Here is a 20,554-nt window from a genome sequence, read left to right on the forward strand (position 1 = left end):
CCTACCATTGATAGACTCCCTTCTCCTCCATATTACTCTATCCATTCTCCTGAGCAAGCCCTTGCTCCTCTGGCTGTTACTGAAAAGTAGTGTGGAATTTCTATACCTGAAGGAGTGAGCACCATGTCCATAGTAATTCTACCTTTGAGGAAAATTAGAGCCAAATAGAACAATCATGTTACTGAATAAGAGGAACATAAATGTTAAATAAATGAAATAAATCATACCGGTCAATATTCAGCTGGCAGGGGTCAGTGGTTTTTTTAAATACTGACCGCAGCAGGAAGAATTAGGCCCCAATATTCAATGTTGGGCTGCATGTGGGCACTGGCATTGAATATCAGCATTTGACCACACATGGTCAGGCTGACAGCTTTTATGCAGATCCTGGCCGATATTCAGCTAGGACCCACATTAGACACTTATGCAGGTCCCAGCTGAAGATCAGCTTGGACCTACATTAGTGGAATATGCATGTTCCTCCTCTCAACCCCCACTGTACAAGCTCCAATCCCCTTCCCAATCTCCCCACATCATGATCCCCCTTACAACCCCCCCCCCAAACACTAGCTCTGATCTCCCTCCAACCATCTCCCATACCAGCTCCTATTTCCCTTCCAATCCCCCTCCAGCAGAAGGACCAACCCCCTCAGTTAAAGGAGGCCCCCCTGAGCCTACCTTACTCCCTGGTGCTCCAATGGGCTTATGGGGACAGATGTGAACCCTACTCACTCTTGCCCCTAGTGGCTCCATAGTAGAAACGAGCATTGCGAACTCTAGAGGGAGTCTCGTGGTACTAGCAGTAGTACCGTGAGACTCCTGTTAGAGGCCATAGCAGCCATTTCTACTATGCAACTGCTAGGGGCAGGAGTGAGTGGGGTTAATGTCTGCCCTCATCAACTCACAACCATAGGGGAGTGAAGTAGGCCTGAGGGACCTCCCTTAATTGGAAGAGGGTGGGGGCTGCTTTTGTACCGGAGAGGGGGGGGGGATTGGGAACGAGATCAGAACTGGTGTGGGTGAGTTGGGAGGGTTGCAGCCCAATACCTGAAAGTTTTGTGGGTGCCGGCTGATAGTCAGTGCTGACACATGCATACCTAACTGGGTAAAGTTAGGACTGCTTTTTATGTGGTCCTCTGTGCCTGGTTAGCTATGCGGGTGCCAGCACTGAGTATTGCCAGCACCCGCATAACTCCTGGCTCTGCTCCCTGTGATACCCCTGATTTGCCCACTTGGGACATAGCTGGTGAGTGCCCACATTCAATGGTACTGTCCAATTGTGCTGCTGAATATCAGCAGCTGATTGGGCACAAACTAGTTAAATGGGCAGAAGGCTTTCCTGGCCATTTTAATTGCTTTGAATATTGACCGGATAGTGTCTGCGCTCTCAAGGAACATAAGGACATATGCACCTATGAGGGGCAGTTTCAATATGACGTCTAAATCCGACTTTGGTGACCATTGACCAGTGACCATTGGTGCCTTGGCCACTGGTGCAGCATTTGACATTGCAGGTGAGATGCTACACTTGTGCACACAGAGGGCCCTTTACATAGTCCCCTTCCCTTCTATGATGTTTTCCCCTTTCTTTTATGCAGTCACCCTTTGCCATGGGCTGCATTGTACGTTTAGCAGCAAAAGTGCAGTCAACCTGGTATGTCAGGCCATCAACACATTATGCACAAAGTAGAGACACAGACACTAATATGGCAAAACGATTAAACTTTTGTATTTTAAAAAAACTATGTGCAAACTGGGGGTGGGGGTGTGGGGGGATTATACTGTGCCCTTATTAAGGATGGGCCTGATGTTCTGCCCACTTTTGTATGAGCTGCACCACCAGCAGCAGGATTAGCATTTGGGCCCCCATCTGCTGCTCCATCTGGGTTTGCATGCTAGCCACTTGCTGTAGGAGTTGCAGTAGGGGAGTTGTGTTGTCCTGCAGTGGAAGGAGATGTCTGTTCTCCTCCTCCTCCTCCTCCTCTGCTTCCACCTCAAGAGGGGCCATGTCCTCCCAGGGGTTGTCCTGGGGTCTGGGCATCTCCCATTCCTGTGGGTCGAGCAGTGGCTGCTGCTGTTCTGAGCCCGCTTGCTCATGCTGCTTTTCCAGTGCTGCCTGCTCCTCCTGCTGCTGGTTGGGGGTCGCCTACTCCTGCTGCTGGCTGGGGGTTGCCTTCTCCTCCTGCTGCTGGTTGGGGGCTGCCTTCTCCTGCTGCTGATTGGGGGCTGCCTGCTCCTGCTGCTGGTCGGGAGCTGCCTGCTCCTGCTGCTGCTTGGGGGCCGCCAGATCCTGCTGCTGCTTGGGGGCCACCTGCTCCTGTTACTGGTTGGGGGTCGCCTGCTGCTGCTGCTGCCCTTTGATGATGCATTTCCTGCTTCCGTGAGGGCAGGACACTGAGGGAAGGGAAAGGCAGCTGGAGGCAAGCCTTCAGTGCTATTTTTTTCACTGCCGTCGCTGCGACTTAAAATAAAAGGTTTAAATGCAGGGTGGCAGGAACAGAGAGGAGGGTTGTTGGGGAGCTCAGGCTGGGTAGGTGGGGTTGGGTTGCAACTCAAACTCGGGGACTGAAAAGGGGGGGGGGCTCAGACAAGTCACTGGACATGGATGGGAGGGGAGGATAGGGAGCAAAGGAGAATCGTTGGACATGGATAGGAGGGGTGGGGCAGAGGAGAATCTCTGGAGATGGATGGGAGGGGAGGGCAGGGGAGAGAAGATAAATCGCTGGACATGGAGTGGAGGGCAAGGGCGAGAGGAGAATTACTGGACATGGATGGATGGATGGGGCAGGGGAGAGAGGAGATTTGCTGGACATGGATGGATGGAGGGGAGGGAAGACAGGAAGGAGATGCACATGGATGGAGGGGAGGGAAGAGAGGAGAAATGTTGGACATGGATGGAGTGGAGGGCAGGGAAGAGAGGAGAAATGTTGGAGGGAAGGAAAGACAAAGGAAGGAGATGCACACGAATGGAGGGGAACAGAGAGAGGAGAAATGCTGGACATGGATAGGAGGGCAAGGAAGAGAGGAGAATTACTGGACCTGGATGAATGGAGGGGGCAGGGAGAGAGGAAATTTGCTGGATATGGATGGATGGAGGATAGGGCATGGGAGAATGGTGAGTTGCTGGACATGGATGGATGGAGGGGAGGGCAGGAGAGGAGAGTTTCTGGAGGGAATGGGATTGGTGAGGGAGCTCTTACATGCGCTGCTACAGGAGGGGGACTTCAGTGCCTGTACCTTGCCCATCTCCAATACTGGTACATTCTTAGGGCTGTCATGGGGGGGGGGGGGGGGGTAGGCATTGCTGGACACTTACCTTGCCAGGGTGTCTCTTATTAGGGTCCAGGCCCTTATGGAGATATTACTGGGGGCATAGGCGCCGACTCCGTGGGTGCTGTGGGTGCTCGAGCACCCCCAATATTTCACTCGCCGGAACCGGAAGTTCTTTTTGCCAGCCCGGTGCCTACCCTCGCTTTCCTGCATGCCACCCACAATTTTAAACGTCATCTTACCTCAGGGTCTCGGCAGCAGGAGTGAAAGGCGAGAAGGCTCGGCGCTTCAGCCTTCCCTTCTCTCTCTCTCAGCTCTGGTCCTGCCCTTGCGGAAACAGAAAATGAGAGCTGAGAGAGAGAGAGAAGGGAAGGCTGAAGCGCCGAGACTGCATGCCTTTCACTATCTGCTGCCGCCGGAACCCCTAGGTAAGATGACTTTTAAAATTCAGAACTCGGAGGGAGGGAGGGCGGGCGGGCGGGCCTGGAAGTTGGAGGGAGGGAGGGCCTGGAACTTGGAGGGAGGAAGGGAGGGGGGCCTGGAACCCGGAGGGAGGGACTGGAACTCGGAGGGAGGGGGGTCTGGAACTCGGAGGGAGGGGTGTCTGGAACTAGGAGGGAGGCCGTGAACTTGGAGGGAGGGAAGGGCCTGGAACTCGGAGGGAGGGAGGGAGGGAGGGGGTCTGGAACTGGGAGGGGAGCCTGGAACTCAGAGGGAGGGGGAGGAGAGGGAGGGGAGGGGGGAATGCACCACCTGTAAAAAAAAAAAAATTGCAGCACCCCCAATCATTTTGAAAAGTAGGCTGATGTTGCAATTTAAACAGGCACCTTCTGTGCCTTAGGCAGATCCTGATGAGAGCTGTGTCTCTGCATCACGGTTATTTAGCTCTCCCCTTAGAGACATTTTGCTCTCTGAATAAATGTGCTTTCACGTGTAGAGCCTTATGTGGACGCTTTCCATATGGAGAGGAAGTCCACATGGAAAGAGTCCACATGTATTAAAAAACATGACCACACATGTTTTTTTAATACATGCAGAGACAGGTGCGCATGATGAACGTTCTATGATATGTATTTTGTGAGAACATTTTGTTCTGCTCTTTGCAGACATTTTATTTCCATACGTTTATACCCTGTATTTTCAAACATATGAAAATGTCTATTTTCTTTTCTAATTATGCTTTCCTACTTTTGGACATTGTTAGTAAAACATATCCAAACTGTCTCCCATTTCACACTCTATCCCCCAATCCATCATGCTTTTGGTCTCAATGAGCCCCATTTTGGGTGATATCAAGTGGCCTTCATCAGGCTGTGATACCATTTGAACTAAGGTGGCCCACCACAGCACCAGATTCTGGGGTCTCCTAAACCCCCCTCCCAAGGAGGGGGGGGGGGGGGGACATGCCTGCAGTCTCCCTCTCCAATCCATTCTGGCATCTCATGGCTATAGGCCATGTGGCATTTTTAGAGCCCTATCAGGGGAGTCATAAAATGTGCTGCTAGACCTGGGGGCAGGCTGGACCCTTAGTTGGTAAAATGGCCAGGACTACTATCTGAGAGTCATGTGCCAAGGAATGTAACCACTGGATGCACATGTGTTTGTAGACAGATTCCGGTCCTGTGACCAGGCAGCCCAATCTTTGTTCTCTTCACACACCTTTGGAACGGCTCCACCTCCAGACACCCTACAACCCTCAGCTCAGCTAGTGTTATCTGGGGATTTGGGGAAAGTCTGTAATGTAGAACCATTAGGGGAGATGATTCCTATAGTGACCTGGACATTACTGTTTAATCTATATGTCAGTCCCTTAGCACTTCTTATTCAAACAATGGGTATTAGTTTTTATTCTTATGCAGACGATTTTCTTCTTATTCATTATGTTAAACCATCTAATATGGATCTTACACCGCTACAAATCTGTCTGGATAAAGTGGCAGATTGGCTCACAACATATCAATTAGTATTAAATCCAGATAAGACTATAACATCTTGGATAGTAGGACAGGGCACATGTCCAGCAGTGGTACCTATGCTATTTGGCCAGTACATCCCTACAGTTAAATCCTTTAGATACCTTGGGGTTATAATCGATTCTGCTCTGACTTTTGAGGAACAAATATCCGATGTAGTGAAAAAATCTTTTTTCCATCTTAGGAGACTTCGGTCAGTTAGGAATTCAATTAGTAAGGATTCCCTTAAAACGTTGACATTTGCCTATATCACCTCACGCTTAGATTATTGTAATATCATATATGCAGGGATCAATCAAGCTAGCTTGAAACGACTACAAAGAATACAGAATACTGCAGCACGTATGATTTGTAGGGCCTGGAGGGATGACAGAGTAACACCTTTATTACATCAACTGCATTGGCTTCCGGTTGAAGCAAGAGTTAAGTTTAAAGCCTTAGTTTTGACCCATAAGGTTTTTTATACACTAAATCCTGACTATCTGTCAAATCTAACTATTCCTTACACTGCCACATGAACCCTTAGATCCCTGACTGACAACAGGTTAGTGATTCCTCCTCTCGCTAGGGCTAGATGGGAATCTACATAGAATTCGGCTTTTTTCTATTTGTCTCCCTCTCTTTGGAATGGCCTTCCAAAAGAGATCAGACTTGAGAAATCTTACTTTCATTTTCAGAAACTTTTGAAAACCTTCTACTTTATCAATTATGTAGAACAGAATTTAGAATAATGGAAGAAAGGTTATAAATGGGCATCTGTAATATATATTAAATCAAAACTGTATTGTTTGTCTGTGTAGATTATATTATGTATTTAATTTTGTATTTGCGGTGTTCTCCTGTATACTAAATCATGAGTTATACTGTTTTTCATCTTATGTAGCTAGTTTGTGGGTTTGCTGTGCTTTCCTGTAATAACTGGAGTTCTAATGTTTGTCCAACCTGTACATATTGTATTGCTTCTTTTTTATAAATTGTAAACCGTTCTGTTTTGCAGCAGCAATAAGATACGGTATATAAATTGACGTAAATAAAATAAATAAATAAATAAATAAATTGAAAGCAGGTCATGGTATGGGAACTCAATAACTCTCTGTGTCCTGCAGTGGCGTACCAAGGGCGGGGCGGTGGGGGCGGTCCGCCCCGGGTGCACACTGCTGGAGGGTGCAGAGAGCAGCTGCGCGCCTGTCGGCTCCACTGGTTCCCTGCTCCCTCTGCCCCAGAACAGGTTACTTCCTGTTCCGAGGCAGAGGGAGCAGGGAGCCAGTGGAGCCGACAGCCGTGCGACTGCTCCCAGCAGCTAAGAATGCACTCAGTGGGGGGGGGGGGGGGGGGGGGGGCTGCTTGATGTGCCGGGGGGTGTCATTGTGCTGGAGTGTGTGTGTCATGCTGCACCTTGGGGGGACGGATGCCGCTGCACCTGGGGGGTGGGGGGTGCGCAGCGGCAATCCGCCCTGGGTGGCAGCCGACCTAGGATCGCCACTGGTGTCCTGGGGTGGGAGTGGGGCCATCAACCTTTCCTACTATACCTATGCTGCCACCAGAGATGTGGTGTCATAAATATATCATTTATACCCCACAGTTTCCCACCACTGGTAGGCTCAATGTGGCTTACAACATTTAGTAAACAAACAGTAAAGTACAATAAATTGAAAGTGACATGGGTGGTGTAAAGGTACAGGGTTACGAGAAAGTAGTTAAGTTCACAAGGTCTTTATAGGAGTTGGAGTCCAGGAATCATGGAGGCAGGACAGGATCTGTAGGGTAAGCTTGCCCAAATAAGTAGGTCTTGAGAGACTTCCTGAAAGTCAGATGATCTTGAACCGTTTTTACAGATTTAGGCAATGCATTCCACAAATGAGTGCTGATATAGGAAAAGGTGGAAGCGTATGTGGTTTTATACTTGAGACCAGAACACGCAGGGTAATGGAGATTTAAGAATGAATGAGAAGATCTAAACAAATTCCTTGGTGGTAAGTTGACAATGGCATCCATGTATGCTGGAGCTGCTCCGTAGAGGATCTTATGGACTAGGGCGCACATTTTAAAAGTTATTCGCTCCTGTACAGGAAGCCAGTGTAATTTCTCACGAAATGGTCTGGAACTTTTGAACTTTGATGCACCAAAGATTAGTCGAGCTGCTGTGTTTTGGGCAGATTGTAGTTTTTTGAGAAGTAGGTCTCTGTACCCTGCGTATATGCCATTACAGTAATCGATTCGGCTTAAGACCAGTGATTGGACTAAATTACAAAATACTCCTCTTGGGAAATAAGGCTTTAATCGTTTTAGTTTCCAGAGAGAGAAGAATACTTTCTTGGTGGCTGAGTTGGTATGATCCAACAGTGTTAAGTTTCAGTCAACAATGACTCCCAGTATTCATAGACTCTCAGAGATGGGCAGGGCAAGGCCAGGTGCATTTAAGGAGCAGGTCTGAATCTGTTAAAGGGAGAGGAAAGGATAAGGTAATGAGTCTTCTCTGTATTAAGTTTTAATTTAAATGAGTTAGCTCAAGTGAGCATGGTGTTTACTCCAAGGCTGATTTCATTAGTTATTTTGGTGAAATTTGTCCGAAAAGGGATGTAGACAGTGACGTCCTCTGCATAGATAAATGGGTGAAGACCAAGCTTTGAAAGGGCTGTGGCCAGGGGAATCAGCATTACGTTGAAGAAAGTAGGGGAAAGGGGTGAGCCTTGAGGCACACCACAGACCGGTTGCCTTGGAGGGGATAAACTTGTTGGTAGGTTCTGGTGGTTAAGAAACCTTTCAGCCAGGCGAGCACATTTCTGCATATGTTAGATCAGTTACGAAGCAAGTAGAGGCAGTTTTAAGTAAGTAGTTAGGCATATGTCCAAGTTGCAAATCTTACTGGAAAATCTACGGATCTCTTGCATAACAGAATCAACGGTAAGTGCGGAAAAGTGCAAAAATGTTCTGTCTGCTGGGTGCCCATCTAAATCCGGTGCTAGGTCATTTAAGAAGTGATCAAATCTGGAACTGCACTGAGGTAGTGAACGCTGCAGCTTAAGTATTTTACCTTTAAAGAATACGGCAAGCTGATCAGCTGATGGGATGACAAGAGTAGTGGAGGTGAGCGCTGTAGTATCTAACAATTTGTTGACATAGAAGTATAATTTTTTTAAGTCTTTGTAATCTGGTCCTACTTTGGTTTTATAATACAATTTTTTAGATTTCCTAATTGCACATTTGTATGCTCGTCGAGATTTTTTCCAAGCAGTGAGGCTGAGATCATCTTTCTGTTTTCTCCAGGCTCTTTCACTCCTCCTAGTAATGGCTTTGAGTTCTTTTAGGTCCTCATTAAACCACGGCGGAACTATTTGCCACCTTGATGTGTGTGTTTGTACTGGAGCTACTGCGTCCAACACATTTCTGCATTTTTCGTCCCATTGTGAGAAGAAGTCTATTGAATCTACTTGCCCAGACCAATCCTTATCATAGATTAATGTCCAAAATTCCTTTGGGTCTATCTTACCCCTTGTTTGATATGTCAGTTGAGCTCGGTTCCGCGCTGCACCTTTTACCAGCCATGAAAGGGAGCAGTTCAACTTAAAGTGATCGGACCAAGGGACCTCTGTCCAACTAATGTAAGTTAATTGCAAATTGAGGGCATCAGTCAACTTATGCGAGAGCAGGTCTAGCGTGTGTCTATTTGTGTGGGTAGCTTGCTGATTCCAAAATGTAAAGTCCCAGGAGTGGAGGAAGTCTAAACAATCACAAGTGCTGTTTGATGAATAATTTTCTAGGTGCAGATTTATGTCCCCTAAAATGAGCACATTAGGACTGGACATGCATGTACTAGTAATGAAATCTGTAAAGGTTTGCTGAACTTCATTCCAATTGCCAGGTGGCCTGTATAGCAGAATGCAGTTAAGGTGACCATATAAGTTTTTGTCAAGGATTCTGAAAGAAGCAATTTCTAGATTTGGTGTATTGGAGTCAGCGATTATTTCTACAATAAAATTGGTACGATAGATGAGAGCAATTCCTTTAAGATGCTCAGCTTCCTAAACAGGATTAGTGGTGTCTCTTCTTTCAAGGAAGATTATTAATCAGGCAATGGTCTTAGTATGAGCAATCTTATCTCTTATATGGTAAAAGCAAAGCATGTAAACAAAGTTAGGCTAGACTAGGCAGTTGCCTACAGTGGCACCTTTCTGGAGCAGCATACAGCAGTTCCAGTCTAAGCAATTTAATAGATTACTGGTGGACAGTTTTCTCAGATACCTCATTTATCTGAGTAAATGACACACTAAGGGGCCCTTTTACTATGCTGCTTAGGTGCCTACGCATACCCAACATGTGCCAATTTGGAGTTACCACCTGGCTACCACATGGTCTGTGCGGTAATTTCATTTTTTTATGCGTACCCGCTACATGCACCAGAAAATATATTTTCTTTTCTGGCGTGTGGCGAAAATTGGAGGGTAACTCTGACATGATGCATGTAGGTGATTTTTTTGCTGCACATCTATTTTCAGCAAAAATTTTAAAAATGCATTTTTTGCAGGTGTTCTGAAAAATGGATCTGTGTGCACCCACGCCTACACTACCACAGGCCATTTTTCAGCTCACCTTAGTAAAAGACTCCTAACTCTTTCCAAATAGAATCTTAACCATAAATCCAACAATTTTGATACATTAAAAACTTCAGCTGATTTCCTTTAAATCTCATTGCAAAACTACTGAACAAACATCTTCCGTTCATTTAGCAATAGTAGCAGAGCAAAGAGCAAACTTTTTTTACTATTGCTAGTAATGAAAAAAATTCAGTCTAATATTCATAGTAGAAATTTCTATAATTACAGCATATAGCACAGACAGAAAAAAACAAGAAAAGTGGGAAAGCATCAAATTAAGTTCAGCCAGTGAGGAGTCTGGCTGTGAACCAGTAAATGATTAGGTAAAGCACAAAAACAAATAAGGCAATGCCTCCTATGGTTAATAAGTTTCAAAACCTTCATTTTCAGGAAAGAACCACTCTCCTTTCTTCAGGAGTAGCCTAGTGGTTACTGCAGTGGACTTTGATCCTGGGGAACTGAGTTTGATTCCCACTGCAGCTCCTTGTGAACCTGGGCAAGTCACTTAACCCTCCATTGCCCCTGGTACAAAATAAGTACCTGAATATATGTAAACCACTTTGAATGTAGTTGCAAAAACCTCAGAAAGGCGGTATATCATTTCCCATTCCCATTTACCTTTATATATTCATTTACACAGACTTTCTTCAGACTACGTTTTGTTTCTTTTCTGTGTATACATATTGCCTATTCTAGCATCATTCATCTTCTGCTAACATCTATCCTATCCCTGTTGTGTGGGTGGTACAATTCACAACGGCAGCTAAATTGCAATTTTAACCCTTTAAGATTAATAAAAGTTTATTTCCCAATTCTTTCAGCCCCTTCATAGTTCCACTCCATACAGTTCAAAACAAGTACCTGAATATATGTAAACCACTTTGAATGTAGTTGCAAAAACCTCAGAAAGGCGGTATATCATTTCCCATTCCCATTTACCTTTATATATTCATTTACACAGACTTTCTTCAGACTACGTTTTGTTTCTTTTCTGTGTATGCATATTGCCTATTCTAGCATCATTCATCTTCTGCTAACATCTATCCTATCCCTGTTGTGTGGGTGGTACAATTCACAACGGCAGCTAAATTGCAATTTTAACCCTTTAAGATTAATAAAAGTTTATTTCCCAATTCTTTCAGCCCCTTCATAGTTCCACTCCATACAGTTCAAAACATAACATTAAGCAACCCATTAAGAACAATCATTATATAGATACAACTTCATCTACAGATTAGAAAAATGCTATTCATACAACTAGTCCCCTCCTCTGGCAAAGACAAAAGCCATTTATCAAATTAAGATTGTTATAGTATTACTAAAATAAATACATATGCATGCATACCTATATGAACACATAAATATATATCCTTATAAAAATTATTACCTTCAATAGGAACAGAAGTCAGCTTTGGCCTACCTTCTTGGGCACATGGAAATAAGGGGTCCTTTTACTAAGGTGTGATGAAAAATGGCCTGCGCTGTTGTAGATGCATGCATTGGACGTGCGCAGGTCCATTTTTCAGCACGTCTGCAAAAAAGGCCTTTTTTGGCCAAAAATGGAAGTACGTATAATAAAAATTGGTGCATGTCCGCGTACACTGCCGATTACTGCCCGGTTAGCGCCACACGGTAGAAAATAAAAAATATTTTCGGTCGCGTGTAGAAAATGGAATTACTGCCTGGGGCTTACAGTAGCCAGGCGGTAGTTCCAAATTGACGCAAGTTGGACACGCGTAGGCGCCTGCACGCCTTATTAAAAGGGCCCCTAAAATCCTGGCTGATGATAGTGGATCTGACAGTTTAACTGGGGCAAGATATCTCTTCCTATCAAGTTCACAACAACAGTGGAGCTTACCAAAAAGACAGCAGCTAGTAAGCGGTCAACAGTCTGTACAGAGAGAAATTCAATCAATTCATGGAAAAGTGTTTTTTCCCCTCAATACTCTTCATCACAAGGGTTCTAGGCTGCTTGGGCCTCCCAAGCTAACACAGGAGATATTTCAGAACCGGTATCTACTATAAAGTTCAAGTTTTTTCTTTTTCCCCCAATAACTGTTATTTCCATTTCATAATTTGGGCCCAGTGGAAACATAACATACTCCTTCACCAAATTCATCTCCGGGTTGTTCTGTCTCTTGCCTCTCAGCTAATGCTATCATTAGCTGGGCTGAATCCTCCCTGCTCAAAGTGCTGACTGTGAGAAATGACTTTACCAGGAGACAATTTTTATTGGTCCTCGGGGAAGGACATGGCAAGAACATAATAACTTCCAGTGGCCTGGCTATTGATGTCTGCAACAGATTCTGAGCTGGGCTGGTTTCCCAAATTTCTATCCACGGCTACCTCTGAGGGTATAGGCTGGCCCTCTTCTGGTTCTGTTTCTGGTTGCCCCTAGAAAGATCTCAAGCACAGTTTTAGTAGTCATTCTGTCTTTTCCTTCAAGATAATGAACTATATATTTCTTCTACCAAGTTCTGCAACTCAGGTTTCAGTCTGTTTATAAAAACCGTCACAAAAAACGGTGGGGAGACCACTGGGGGGGACTTGGGACCACTACGTGTTAGACACACAGTGTGCATTTAAAACACAGACAGAAGGAGCAAGGCTTTGGTGCCGTAAGGCATGCTTACTGGCCCATAAGGCCATCCTACAAAACTGGGTCTCTCCAGATCCGCCTGCATATTGGCAATGGCGAAACCAAATGCACAAGTTGGCTACATGGGAAGCGAAGGAAGCAAAAGGTAAACTGAAACGGAAAAAACAATTTTTGCTAACCTGGAACCAATATCTACAGGGCCTTAGCTCACGGGGATGTAGTCTGTGTCCCGTTCCGGGTCCTTACCTGTGCTCCAGCGGGGGGGAGCAATGGTCGGCGGGGCTCGCGGGGTCCAGGGCGGCGGAAACGAGCCGCCGACAGGGCCGGCGTTGCCGCTGGTCGGCCCGAGGCCGGCGACCCACTGGAGCGAACGCCGGCCTCGGAGAAGGGAACACGCCGGCCAAGATGGCGGCGCCGGCGTCATCGTCTTCCTGGGCCGGAGCGGAGCAGCGAGCAAGACCCGCCTACTCGTGCCGGATTGGCGCATTGAAGTGGAGACTCCGCCTGATAGGCAGGCTGGCCAATCCAGGCGCTCCTCGCCTGCCAGGACCGGGGGGATTGGCTCCTCTTCCAGGGAGGGGACGGACTGGCGGGAAATTTAAACAACGGAACGGGAAGGGTCCAGTGCTTCCGTTTCAGATGTCAGAAGCCGACACAGTGGATCTCGGAGTGTTGCTCTTTAGAGACTGTGTTCCTTTGCAGGGCTAGCCGTCCTTGCTAGCCACCTCCAGAGACTGGGTCCATCTTCAGTGCTAGCCGTCCCTGCTAGCCACCTCCAGAGACTGGGTCCATCTTCAGTGCTAGCCGTCCTTGCTAGCCACCTCCAGAGACTGGGTCCATCTTCAGTGCTAGCCGTCCTTGCTAGCCACCCTCAGAGACTGTGTTCCTATTCAGTGCTAGCCGCCCTTGCTAGCTTTTTCAGAGACTGTGTTCCTATTCAGTGCTAGCCGTCCTTGCTAGCTGCCCTTCAGAGACTGAGTTGCTGACTACCAGCCAGGCCGGCCGTCACCCCGCGGTTCCAGCAGTCCTGCTGGCCGCCTGCAGCTGGGGGCTCAACCCTTGGTGAACGGCGGTCGCCACGGGTGAAGATTCGGTGCTCGGCTGTCCTTTGAGGTCTTGCGGGGCCTCAGGGAACATAAGGGCTCACCTATAACAGAAACAGGACAGTCTGCTCCTAAACCAGTCGTAAATCAGTTTCGTTTTGGGTGGGAACAGTCATTCACAGGCCTTCCACAGCAAGGTTGGCAAAAGCAGAGAAAGAGATGATGGGAATCAGGAGAGGGATAGTGGGGAGACAGGGGTGGGGAGACAGGGATGGGGGATAAGGTGTATTAGAGTATGAGTGAAGATGGTCAATGTGATCATGAGACATACCCACCTGTACGGGTACATTTGTTGTACTAATAAAGGCATGTGACCTAGCTTCATAAATACCAATGTTAACAGTTTGTGTTAAGTTTTTAGAGGGGAGAACCACCAGAACAAGGGCTCCCTCTCAGATAAGACTAGTTGGTAGGCTAAACTCCCATGGTGCTTTTCCCTCTGCTTACTGGGTCAGAGTATGCCCTGTTTGTTTCCGGTAGTCCATGAGATAGTGGCCATTTTTGTAAGCCAGTTTTAGATCCTGTTCATGTGTTAGCCACGTTATAGCACTTAGTTCTTATCTTGAATGTTGCTGAAAGAGGGCATTGTACACCATTCTGCCAGCTCGGACCTACTGTGAGACTCGTTGCCAGTGGGGCACAACCTCTGATCTGCAGTTAACTGTGAGTAAAGGTGCTTATTCAAATAAAGGACGTTTTCAGCGAGATTCGTTTTCAGGTGTCAACTGGTGTGCCAAGGTTATACAGCAGCAACAAGCCCTATCCCTGGAGCACTTTTAGTGGGTACTGCAGTGCGCTTCAGGCAGGCAGACCCAGGCCCATCCCCCCCCACCTGTAACACTTGTGGTGGTAAATAGGAGGCCTCTGAAACCCACTGTACCCACATGTTGCCCCCTTCACCCCTAAGAGCTATGGCAGTGTGTACATTTGTCCCTCCCACGACCAAATGGCTTGGATTAGGACGTTTCTGAGCTGGACGTTTTTATTTTCCATTATCGCAAAAAAAAAAAAACAACAAAAAAAACGCCCAGCTCAGAAAGGACCAAATCCATGGCATTTGGTCCGTCCAAACCGTATTTTCGAAACAAAAGATGGACGCCCATTTTTTTCGAAAATACGGTCTGTCCCACTTCTTCACATACCCGTTTTTGGACATAGACGCCCATGGAGATGGGCGTTCGCGTTCGATTATGCCCCTCCACGTGTACTAAGATGACCTTTCAATAAAATGTTGAAACATAAAAACCGTCACAAGTTGTGATTCAGCTGCCTGGACTATCTCATTTAATTCTGAATAAGATGTAAAGGAGAAGCCTACTTTTACAAGGCTTACCGCCGCTCTGTAAAAAGGTCCCTCTGTTTGCAAAACGTCCAAGCTGCAAAAGTGGGAAATGTCTCTGTAACGGGTTCTACTTGGACTTGCTTAAGGTCGGGGTGTCTTTACTAGTAGGATCTGGCATAGTGTCGTATCTTTTTCCATTAATCTGTTTCTATTTTTGGAATTTAGATAGCTGCATGTAGCAGTCAATTAGAACTCCCCTATGTGGGATCAGTCAGCCAATTAGTAGAGCCAATTTACCTGTCCTAATTACCAGGAGTTTCTTGTTCACCCACAAGCTTCTGTTAAGGACGACTTGTATCTTTCCATCTTATCTAAGAACCTTTTACACTCCAATCATAAAACATAAAATACAATATGAAAACTAAATCAAAATATTCTTCATACATTTCTTTGCTCATTATTTAATTGCCTTTTTTTCCTCAGACCTTTCTCTTTCTGCAAATAGTAAAATATTTAGTACTGCTCTCTTTTTGTTTTTTTTCCACTATGTTCATCCATTCATTCATTTTTAACATGAATTTCATTAGGGTCCCAAAGCAAAAGCAATTATATAAACACTGGAAATCTTCCCACATGTAACTAAAATCTGGATGTCTATTATCAATTTTATCTTAATTCTTTCTTTAATACATTTGTCAAATATGTGCAAATATTCTAAATCCTTTATTTATTTACTTCAATTCATTTATAAAAATTTTCCTTTAAGACTTTTCTGCATACTTGTTCTTTTAAATTAATCTGCTTTAGTTTTTTTTATTAATATATTTATAAAGATTTGGCAAAAATACAAAGGAAAACAGTTTACTCTTAATTAGGCCACAATAAAGTGTGTGTGTGTGTGGGGGGGGGGGGGGGGGGGGGGGGGGAGGGGCAGAGATCAGTAATAGAGGACAAGAAAAGGAAAAAAATATAAAGATGAAAGGCTATTTAATACGATAACTCCCAGGTCATTATACCATTAATCTGCAAATCTAAGTAGAAGGCAAAGACAGCTTTTTTAATTCAACAAAAGACATACCTTGATTTGGAGCAAAAAAAAAAAAAAAAGACATATTTAACCCCTAAATTACATATCACACATTTGTAAGGATAACTCATTAAAAAAAAAGGCTCCCAGATCTTTAACATTGTTTCAAAGCCAAAAAGGCCTTCCTCCTTTCTTGGTTAGATTTTCTTGTATCTGGAAAAATCCAAATTTTCAGTCCAAAAAAAACAGTTCTTGAGATATTTAAAAATACAAATGAAGAAGAGAGTTTAAATTTTGTTCAAACACAAATATCACCAATAAGGTTGACTGTCTCAAAACCTCAATAGTAGTTGAATTATTATTCCAATCTACTCCCTGTTCATTTTGATTCTCCAGCCACTTCTTGAGAGGTATTGCTTCGAGCCTTGGAGGAAACAGGCAAAAAATAAAGCTTAGAAACAGGAGGAATCTTGTCTAGAGAATGATGTAATCTGATTTAGGTTTTAGATTTAATTTTAGCTATCTTTAACTGCTTCTGTGCCATCTCTGCCTCCAGTCTCCCTCCAGTAGGACAGCAGAAGGTCTGTAGTTCCATCTTCAGCCTCCCCTCCTCGTTGGTCTCCAGAGAGGGCACAGAGGGCGAGAGAGCCGGGTACAGAGGCAGTGCATTATGTTTCAAGACAAATTGCTGCAGGTGCAATTGCATCCATCTTTTTTCTCCATTTCTCCCTTAACTGCAGTCACCTTTTATTGATGATACCACCTGAATAAAGCAGAACTCGTCTCATATCACCTAAAATAGCAGCATGGTTATGGATCAAGGGATGTTGTTAAAGGTGAAGGCTGACCAAACTAACAGACCAGACTGTAGTTAGAATGGTATGTGCACAGGAGTTCAGGAAACAGAACATGAGGTAATAGACAAAGTAGCAGGGAGTTTCTGGCTGTACAACACAAGAGAAAAAGATGATGAGTGAAAAGAATGAAGTAATGTTTATGAAAGGGTTTTGTATAGAAACAGTATATAAGTAGCAGCATGATTAGTAAATGTTTGAGACGGTTTTTAGCCAATACTTTTGTATAAGCAAACTGTACTCCTATGAGAAATGTTTTGATTCTCCAGCTTATTTTCGAAAGAGAAAGACACCCATATTTTGACCCAAATCGGGAGATGGGCGTCTTTCTCCCGTGGGCATCCAAATCAGTATAATCAAAAGCCGATTTTGGGCGTCTTCAACTGCAATCTGTCGCGGAAACGGACAAAGTTGACGGGGGCGTGTCGGAGGCGTGGTGAAGGCGGGACTGGGGCGTGTTTATCGGCCAAGGAGAGATGAGCATCCTTGGCCGATAATCAAAAAAAGAAAGACGTTTTTAGCGCGAATTTGGGTCACTTTTTTTGGACCCTTTTTTTTCATGAACAAGTCCCAAAAAAGTGCCTTAAATGACCAGATGACCACCGGAGGGAATCGGGGATGACCAGCCCTGACTCCCCCAGTGGTCACTAACCCCCCCCCAACCCCAAAAAAACAACTTTAAAAACTTTTTTTTGCCAGCCTGTATGCCAGCCTCAAATGTCATACCCAGCTCCATCACAGCAGTATGCAGGTCCCTGGAGCAGTTGTTAGTGGGTGCAGTGGACTTCACCCAGGTGGACCCAGGCCCATCTCCCCCTTACCTGCCCTCCAAACTGCCCCCAAAACCCACTGTACCCACATCTAGGTGCCCCCCTTTAGCCATAAGTGCTATGGTAATGGTGTAGAGTTGTGGGGAGTGGGTTTTGGGGGGGATTTGGGGGGGCTCAGAACCCAAGGGAAGGGAGCTATGGACTTCAGAGGTAGTTTGCTTTGTTTTTTTAATTGTTACAAGTGCCCCCTAGGGTGCCCGGTTGGTGTCCTGGCATGTCAGGGGGACCAGTGCACTATGAATCCTGGCCCCTCCCACAACCCAATGCCTTGGATTTGGTTGTTTTTGAGCTGAGCGCCTTTGGTTTCCATTTTCGCTGAAAAACGAAACCGCCCAGCTGAAATCCGCACAAATCCGATGCATTTGGCTGACACAAACCGTATTATCGGAAAAAAGATGGACACCCATTTTTTTCGAAAATACGGTTTGTCCCGCCCCTTCACGTACCCGTTCTCAGAGATAGACGCCCATGGAGTTGGGCGTTCGCGTTCGATTATGCCCCTCTCTGTATACTCTATTGGTAAGCTAATAAATTGCTTTTATCACACGTGGCCTTGGTCTTTTATCATTCCAATCTTTTCCGGGATATGTATGATTATTGGGATGGTGGTAAAAAGACCTAAATCTTTATTACATTGGTGCTGCCGATGTGATTAGCGGAGAGCTTTATGGTGCTTGGGTTCAAGCTGCAGGAATCCCGACATGCCGACTGTGTTGTTTAACATGAAGAGTGGTAAGTGACATCTTTAAATTATTGCCTGTTATTATTGCTAGGTCCTAGGTCTGAATTTTGCATGCCGGCTAGGTGTTTTAAAATAGCATTGCTAGGTCCTATGTCACTATTGTCTGACTAGGTGTTTTAAAATAGCAATTATCCCTGGTAGGTCCCATGGTCTGATCAGCCGTAGGTGTTTATAAAATATCAGGGTATAACACAGATTTCCTAGTAGGTCCTAAGTCTCGTTTGTCAGAATAGGTGTTTTAAAATACTAGGGTTTAATATACGTAATGGCCATGCCCCTTGAAAAGGTGATTACTTACTTTCCTTTAGAGAAGAAAGAACTTATTAAATTTAACCAAAATGGTACAAGTGGAACGAGAAACAAACTTCTTTTTGTTGGCCAGCAGATGGCTCTTTTCAGGGTTCCCTCCTGAAACAATTAATTGATTATAATGAGAAAAATAAAAAGGGTAAATCCCATTTGAAACATTTACAAGCTATTAATAAATGGACTTTGGTGAGTGAAAAATTACTTGAAGCCCAGAGTCTACCAGACTCAGCTAAATTTCAACCACAACCACCAACCAACCCCTCGTGCGCTCCTCCATATGAGCAGGCATCAGTGGATCCCGTGTCACAAACTAAGCTTCTTCCCTGTGGTACAGCCATAGGATATAAACAAATTTATCCTAATTTGCTCGATATGTCTGACACTGTAAATAAACCTAATCTATTGATTCTGCTTAAAAAGAATTATACAACAGTTAAAATAGAAGGTGTGGTTGATCTGACTGACCTCCCTTCCGATGATCAATCCGAAGCTGTGACTGATATTGATTCACAATCGGATCACTTTCATAGTCTAAATTCTGAATTACAGATGCCCCATCTTACACCCATGCTTCCCCGGGGGACGCCCTTGGGACCCACGGGTCTGACACGTGGTTTCCACGATATTGCTTCCGATATGCAAAAAGATATTAACAGTATTCGAGACACCCTTACTAAATTGGAACAACCTGTCACTAGACGCTCACCGACTCATTATGATCGTGACGGATACTGCATTCTCAATTTGTCCAGCCGTGACACACGGATTAATTTTCTAGGTACCACACCTCAGAATGCGAAAGAATATGTTGCACAACAGGAAAATTCCTGGTACTTCATAGTCCCTTGGACCAATACCCTTGCTTCTTGGTCTGAGGACCTTTATCCCCAAACCAGTGTTTTTCCCCAGGAAGGGTCCATTCAAACTGATAAGCTTAATATTGCTAGAAGTCTTATCTGGTCCAATCCTGATTCGCGTTGGAGCTCACAAGTAAAGACTTATATGTTAGAGGGACTCATAATATGGGAAAAATACAAGGGACAGTTTCCTTACATTCTGACAATCGCCCTCTAACTGCATTTCAATTTGATAATGTTACTTATTAATGGACTCGACTGCTTCAAGGTTTTACTGACAGTCCTACTGTATTTTCCCAGACATTAGCAAAGCATATTAAAGAATTTAAATCTCAATATGCATGGCCTGAACGGACTCACTTGTTGCAATATGTAGATGATATGTTGATTACCTCTAATGATTTTGATATTTGTGTGCAAGTTACCTGTGATTTCTTTACAATTTTTGGCTGACAAAGGTTACAAGGTGAATAGGAAAAAACTGAAAGTGGCCCAGCCTAAGGTTACGTTTCTGGGACACAAAATTGGTGCTTGGCAACGTGCCCTCAACTCTAAAACTCCGTCTCATGTTTCTAAATTACGTCTACCCACTACTGTTACTGAATTGAGAGCTGTTTTAGGAATGTTAAATTTTTGCCGTTTATGGATTCCTAATTATTCTGAAAGGACCAAACCTTTTTACCACAAATTGTCCGGAACACATGATTCTAAATATGAAAAAATTGAATTCACTGATGCTGAAACAGTAGCATTAGTAACTCTAGTTAAGGATGTTGTACAGAGTTAACCTTTAGCCACGGTTGATGTGTCTTGTGACGTTCACCTCTGGATTACTCATGATGGTTCTACATGGGCAGCTCTTATAACTCAGGATGAAGCGGATATAGCTTGTGGATACTTATTGGGGTCATTTAACCCCGTTGAATTGGGTTTCGCCGAATGCAAAAAGGGACTCATAGCGGCTGCTACCGTTGTCCTTAAATTATATAGCTACAATCCGCATTTACCTGTTGTTATTCATAGTTCCCATGATGTCAAGTATCTTTTGAACAAAAATATTAGCCATATGACTCCGTCTAGGTTACAAAAATATCAGGTAGTGTTGCTTAGTAT

This window comes from Microcaecilia unicolor, chromosome 11, assembly GCF_901765095.1.
Source record: "Microcaecilia unicolor chromosome 11, aMicUni1.1, whole genome shotgun sequence".
Lineage (NCBI taxonomy): Eukaryota > Metazoa > Chordata > Amphibia > Gymnophiona > Siphonopidae > Microcaecilia > Microcaecilia unicolor.